The 7468-nt window shown below is 34.5% G+C and overlaps 1 long non-coding RNA gene across 1 annotated transcript; it reads right to left on the bottom strand.

Moving 5' to 3' along the window:
- Positions 1–6259: 6259 nt before the first annotated feature.
- On the bottom strand, positions 6260–7225 carry LOC147076598 (uncharacterized). Its single transcript, XR_015069677.1, has 3 exons — positions 7133–7225; positions 6961–7025; positions 6260–6389 (listed from the first exon to the last, which is right to left on the bottom strand). It is a non-coding gene; the product is annotated as an uncharacterized LOC147076598 (long non-coding RNA).
- Positions 7226–7468: the final 243 nt, after the last annotated feature.

The following is a 7468-nucleotide window of genomic DNA, read 5'->3' as shown; positions in this document are numbered from 1 at the left end:
AATATTAAAATTCAACTCACCCTCTCTTGTAACGTTTAAACCATTTACTGCATTATATTCACTTGTTTAAGTATTTTTCCGGGCATCCAAATTATCTGGCGACGACTCAACATTCATATCCATAGTATAAAGATTCACTATTCTTTCATTAGACTCATAAAATAATCCCGCATCCGAATTGCTAACTATTGATATTATTCAGTTATCCAGTATTAATTCTGAACAATTTTTCACTTATAGTATTTAAGATACTAATTGAATACCAAGTCAATTAAATATTACATCCATACTACTTGGATGTTTTTTGCAAAATTAAAAAAAGCTACCGTAAGGAAGATATTAAACTAGCAAAAAAGATGCTATTTGGATCTATATAGCAAAATTAATTAAAGCCGAAAAGTCGTATACACTAATATGCGAAAAAGATCCAAGCTATTTAAATCCATATTGCAAAATTAATTAAAGTCATACAGTCCTATACACTAATACGCGAAAAAGATCCAGGTAACTTGGATCCACATTATAATGTCGCAACAAATATCCAAGTGCTTTGGATCTTGCCTGAGTAATATTAATTTTTTGCAAACGAGATTTTATCAAGATATCGTTTTACAGAAATGTCGTACACCTGGGATCTTTTTTGCAGAATATGGAGTACATTTTTCTCTACGCGTTGGTATATATAACTCAATTTTGGTCATTCTGTGGGTTGGATCTTGTTTGCAGAAATACGTCCAATTGATTTCATGTAAGTAGTATTTTTATAGTGATTCGATACAATAAAAAATGCTGTTATCACTACTTGAAAATTTTGATAATCATGCTTTGTTGTGTAATGCATGGCTCGTTTATAAATAATTGATTTTAATTTGGACAATTAAGCAGTTTTAATAATTCGGCAAGATTGATTTTCATATAAACAATTTTTGTGCATATCATGATAAATCGTTGAATTATTTTGCTAAATTAGCTTTCTGTTAAAAATTGATTGATTCATATAAATCGCTTGTTTTGCTATTTCAACAATATTATGTTGCAAGATACATTGTAATTATAAATTAATGGTTTCCTGCCGAGTCATGTGGATGGTAGGGTATTGACTCCCTACAAACGTACACAATATTAACAATAAATGTCTTAAATAGTATAATTATTAATAATATTGATTTATTTTTGACCGATTTTATCAATGTTATTTGTATATATAAAAATTTATTATTGATTATAGAAAAAAATGTCAATCCCGTAATCCTCAAATTATAATTCCGAAATCCCGGGATCAAGATTTTGTCTCGGGATTGGATTCCCTAGCCACGGGCATAAATAGACCACCCGCCCATGGCCCCCACATCCTGAAGCGGGCCCCAAGGCTAGGATCTTTGTCGGGCCCCCCTACTTGTCGCCAAGGTTAAAGGCAGTGTGACGCTTTACAGTAGCGTTTTCCAAATGGTGTTCACGATTAAATTAGGGGTACCTACCTATTTAGTGTATTTTTAATAATTAGAATTATTGAGTTATTAAATGATACAATTAAAAATTACATCACACAACACAACCACATATTTTAAAATATAACCATTGTTAAAAGAAAATAGCGCCTTTTTATTTGAGGAAATTTGTGATGTCTGTTTGAGATGAGACCGGGCCCCAGGCTAAATCCCTGTCAGCCCCCCGTTTGTGGGAACCATGCACCCGCCCATGCCGTGCCATGATGCAATTAGATGTTGAAGCTGATTAAAATAAACTTCAGTACAATCATCAATTTATTTCGATCGTAAAACGGGTATTAATTATAAAGTTTTTTTTCAATTTAAAAAAGGTATTCTGTTCCAAAATCTTCTACACATTACCATAACGGTTCGAAAAATTAATTTATCGTCGTCTTATCCCAAACAAGTTGCAACGAAACAAGTTATTATAGTTCCTATACCCGCTATTTTTCGCATAGCGTTTCTAAACTAAAAAATAATACTCAAAAAGAAATTCAGTTATTGCTCAAAGTGGTTAAGAGTTAAAATGAATTTTGTTTTTAGGTAGGCTCTATATTGTTTTCAATAATTAAGTTTTGAAATACTTAACACTCGGAGAAAAAAATATATCTCAAAATGAGCAAATAAAAGGTAATATCAATGTTGATTTTGGAACTTTGGCGGTCTCGTTGTAAAGGGCCGAGACCGCTTTGGGGGAGAAACGTGTAGAGATGAAAGACGGATTGGAGGTTGCTCAGACGTATGGAGGAGCGAAAGTCAATTATTGCACCGTAAAGGTTTACAGTGTGTACAAGGGTGAATGATACAGGAGAAATGTTGCTGGATTACGAAACTGACTGAGCTAATCCGTTAACTATGACTCGCTATTTATATAGATGAATATTCGATAAATTGCGAGTTATTGTTAATCTAGTTCGCAATTCGGAAATCTACTGGCCGCTGCATTGTTGTATCTTCTAGGCGTTTCGATAACCATGCCCGATATTGTCGAACCCCATGGAAGTAATTCACGCCTGTAGAATAATATGATGACTGCAGATGGGACAATTGTGCGATAGTTTCCTCAAAAAGAGCAAAAGGTAATTATTTTGGTGGATTTCAGAACTTAATGCCTCAGATTTATATATCGCATATAATTTAAGTTTTAAGTAAGTTTTAAGATTTTAGTGAATTACAAAATTATAATTTTGATATCAGTACGAGAGCTAATAATTACCCATGTGATGATTGTTTCACTATCATTCAAAAATGTCCTATTATTACGTAGGTACATTATAATTATTCTCGTATACAATATATTCTCTATATCCTCCCACCTCCATCAACATTATGAAGCTCCAAAATAGATTTATGTATGCAACCACGCATAATATGTTTATTTTTATCTTATAATAATGAACGCCTTTCCCACACGTCATCTTCTCTGGTGAATGCTTCCATCAATACAATTTATGTCCGATTTTTATTTTCATGCTTTTCATTCAACATCCTTTCCTACAATCCTTTAAATAGAAGACTTCTATACTAGCAAGTATTAAGAACGTAGGTACATAAGTTAAACGGCAAATCATTTTCAACTGTATGTGTAACGAAATTTCGGCCGCGTTGCCATTCGCAGGGCGATTGTCAAGGTGTCTGCAGGTCGATTTATTTTGTCATGACGTCGGATGAAAATATTCTTAAATCGTGTAATGATGACTAAAAAACTTTATGTATGTACTTAAAAAAGAAAAAATGTCAATGAATATATTAAGTACTATTATTATTAGGAATATAATAATAAACATAACATAAAAAGCACGCATGTTGAATTTTTATGACAAATTATACTTCGTTCGGCTTCCGTCATTTTCACAATCCGCGTATCGCCTAGTCGCGATCTTCTTAGACCATGCCTTAGCTGAGGTATAGTCTTAATAATTTATTATTTTCATATTTAATTAATATCAATGGTTCGTTAACCTGGCGTATGCATGGTAATAAAATCACACGACATGTGAAGTTTTTTACGATGCTGTATATTTTACAATAAAATTAATTCATTTGGGGACATCAATAGGCTTATATAATATATATTTAAATTATGTAAAGTTATTCAAATCTATCTACATTATTATAATGAACCTCATAAATTATAAATTCAAGATGTTTATACCAAGTCATGAAAAATATAGAAATTGAAGCAAAGAGTAAAATACAAAAATGTATTCTAAAGTACTACCTACATCAAATTAGTGAGCCAATTATTATATCACATTTTAAGGAATTTATAAAACAGCGTCCACCCAAGCTCATCCTGCCATTGTTGGAATACCTATATCCAGTGACATCTCGTGGGGGTAGGCAGGTTGAGTTCGTGATGTCTAGATTACTTCCGTTGTCCTTGGACGCCACGTCTTTGATGGCCAGCAATGACAACTGCAGATTTGCGAACTATTTTTGCCAGTCACACGAGTTTTGGAAGTTACCAGGTTTATTTTTAAATGTATCTGAAACCGTCGACTCGCAATATTGTCTATTGAAGCAGAGATGAGATTTACATAAAATTAGATTGAGTGGTAATTATATTTTGTTAGTAATGTATCTATTCAACAGATTTCTTAGATATTGGAGTCACGAAAGAATTATAAAAAATACTCTATAAAAAATGAGTCGGCATTTTGTCTAGGGACGTCACTGCCTATATCAATATCAAAAGCGATTGGGTTGGACATAGTTATTGCCCACCTAATTTGCATTACCGATGGCAGGTCATTTCTGCAACATGAAACTACTGATGTTCCAGATTTATATGATAGTTATCAGAGGCACACAGGTCAACACTACTTAGAATGTTCGCATTTACACTCCGTCAAAAACAGTAAGTATGTGTGTAGCCAGATAATAATATCTTCTGACTTTTAGTCTACATCATGGGTCGCCAACCCGCGGCCCACTGGGTGTCAAATTGTGGCGCGTGGAGCAGTGAGAAAATAAAAATAATATCAAATGCTGCCGCTAGATGTGCTAATTTCGCAAATTGAGATTCGATATTGGCTCAAGATTTTAAAAAGCACTTTTGCTGCATTTGCAACGCCATTCTTCGTAGACGTGAATTTGTTACCGGGAAATTTACAAATGGAACATTGTGAAATATGTTGCGATGAACAGTTGAAGGAGAAATTCCATCAGGTTGTTTCGGAAGAGTTTTACAAACATATTTGGACAAGGAGAAAATAAATAACCTGCATTTTACAAACATGCTCTTAATAATGACTTCGCTATTTGGAAACACCTACACGTGTGAACAGCTTTTTAGTCGGATGAAGCATGTCAAAACCCGAGTGAGAACATGAATCACTGATGTGAAATTAGAAAACTGTTTGCGTGTACGAATAACCTCTCTCGATATCGATATTGATGCACTTAGTTCTGCCACACAAAATCAAACTTCTCACTAAAATTTATTATTTAAAAAAAGCCTAATCTAATAGATATATTTGATTCTCAATTTGGTTTTTTTTTTATTAATTTATATTATATATCTCTTTTATGTTTTGTATAATAAAAAAAATCGGTTGTGCGGCCCGCTAGGAAGTCTCATTTTTAGAATCTGGCCCGGTTGCTGGTTGGCCACCCATGGTCTACAGGATTTTTAAGAGAAAGTAAGTCGGATAAAGCCAAAGAAATATCCATACAACCTCCACTGAAGTAAAGGATCATGGGGAGATGATTTTACTACAGGGCTCTTCTAAGCAGATAACACGACAATAGGTTTTTTTAACCTTTAACGTTAAATATTATGGATATCACTTGGGTGAATTCTGTATATAATAGTTATTAAATTGAAAGTTAAAACATAACATCCGCTGCGCATGTTCATGTTCAATGCTGAGTACCTACTGAGATATCCCGGATCCTGTGGCTAGCTCAGAAGGCCAATTCTTGAATGAAGCACTACCGAAGTATGCTAGAAGTGAGTATCAAACCTGCTACCAGTTCCAGCCTGCATCATGATGCGATAGTGTGTTCTCCGACGCTTCCGCGGAAGTATACCGCTTCGCCATGTGTCCAATAATGCAACGTAATATTTGCCAAAAATCGGGTGTACATTTATGATCGCCTAAGAGTTTGCATTAAATAATTGTCTATGCCCTCACTGACAGCAAAATTTGGCGCGCAGAGTAGTTTTATATCAACAAATACGTCGGTAAGTGAACATCATTTGAACATTTATTTCGGATATATTGTGTCTCTTTTATAGAATAGTATCTAGAAATCATACTAAAAGTGTATTTATTTATTCCTTTACAGACAGAAACGAAAAATGGCAATTGCGAATCGTGTCCAGATGGAAATGCTAGTGGAGTTAATGGAATGTTAGTACTTACACAAAATTTTTATTCATTTCATTGTAAACATATCTCGTATACTCGTAAGAAATGTACACTACTAAAATAATGCCAACATGTGGTAGTACAAACATACAAAATGAAATTTAGATATTAATAAATAAATAAGCGAATAAATATAATATTAGTTAGTGGGGGGGAGCATGGGCTCTCGTGAAGGCAGTACTGTCTTCCTGTGCAACAGTTCCAGCCGTGACCCGTGGTGTCGCAGAGATTGCACATTCGGGGGTTTCCATGTCTGCATCTGATGACTCGGAATATGTCACTTGACATGGTGACATATTCCGAGCCCCGGTTTAATTTATGAAAACAGCTGACAATCGAAGAATTAATAATTTTATTATTAAACATATTATATAGTAATAGTACATCACCTTTTCCCAATCTCGCCATGTTTTCGTGGCACCCCCACAAGCATTGAGTCGCACTGCAATCTCCCTCCACTGCCTCTCGATTTCAATGCAGGTGAAGTCGTTGGATATCCTTCCTGCGACGAGTATAGGATGCACTAAGCAAAATAGGGTAATTTTATAGTATTTCACATCGTCATTGCGGTTAAGGTAGTTTGAGTTACAGTGGCTGAAGGGTACAATAATAGCATAGAAAAAATGGTGTGAAAATAATACATCTGCGTAGAGATATTACTAAATGGTACAAACCAAATGTGTCAGACATAATATTATCAACCAAATAGCATCTCAGACTCTGGTGATTTGGGTAAGTGTCTAACTAATATTATATTTATTCGCTTATTTATTTATTAATATCTAAATTTGTCGAGTGACATATTCCGAGTCATCAGATGCAGACATGGAAACCCCCGAATGTGCAATCTCTGCGACACCACGGGTCACGGCTGGAACTGTTGCACAGGAAGACAGTACTGCCTTCACGAGAGCCCATGCTCCCCCCCACTAACTAATATTATATTTATTCGCTTATTTATTTATTAATATCTAAATTTAATTTTGTATGTCTGTACTACTACATGTTGGCATTATTTTAGTAGGGTACATTTCTTACGAGTATACGAGATATGTTTACAATGAAATGAATAAAAATTTTGTGTAAGTACTAACATTCCATTAACTCCACTAGCATTTCCATCTGGACACGATTCGCAATTGCCATTTTTCGTTTCTGTCTGTAAAGGAATAAAATATAAATACACTTTTGATATGATTTCTAGATACTATTCTATAAAAGAGACACAATATATCCGAAATAAATGTTCAAATGATGTTCACTTACCGACGTATTTGTTGATATAAAACTACTCTGCGCGCCAAATTTTTCTGTCAGTGAGGGCATAGACAATAATCTAATGCAAACTCTTAGGCCATCCTCCCACGGCGCAACTGAAATCTGATGGAACTGGTTTATGAAGGAACTCATAAACTGACCAATGTGATGCTTTGCACACGGCGCTACTGAAACCCAGTTGAAATAATAATCACATAACCTCAAACTGTCAAACCCAACTATCAACCGTGTTGTTCAAAAACTGACAACATGCGCGCTGCAGCGTTTACATAAGGTTATTTTGATTTTCCAATTATAATTTAACCAATTTTGGTAAGAAAATAT

The sequence above is a fragment of the Rhyacophila brunnea genome, unplaced genomic scaffold, assembly GCF_057557595.1.
Source record: "Rhyacophila brunnea isolate RB1 unplaced genomic scaffold, BYU_Rbru_1.0 scaffold_13, whole genome shotgun sequence".
NCBI lineage: Eukaryota > Metazoa > Arthropoda > Insecta > Trichoptera > Rhyacophilidae > Rhyacophila > Rhyacophila brunnea.
Note: the sequence above shows the minus strand (reverse complement) of the source record. Positions and strands in the feature narration are given on the sequence as shown.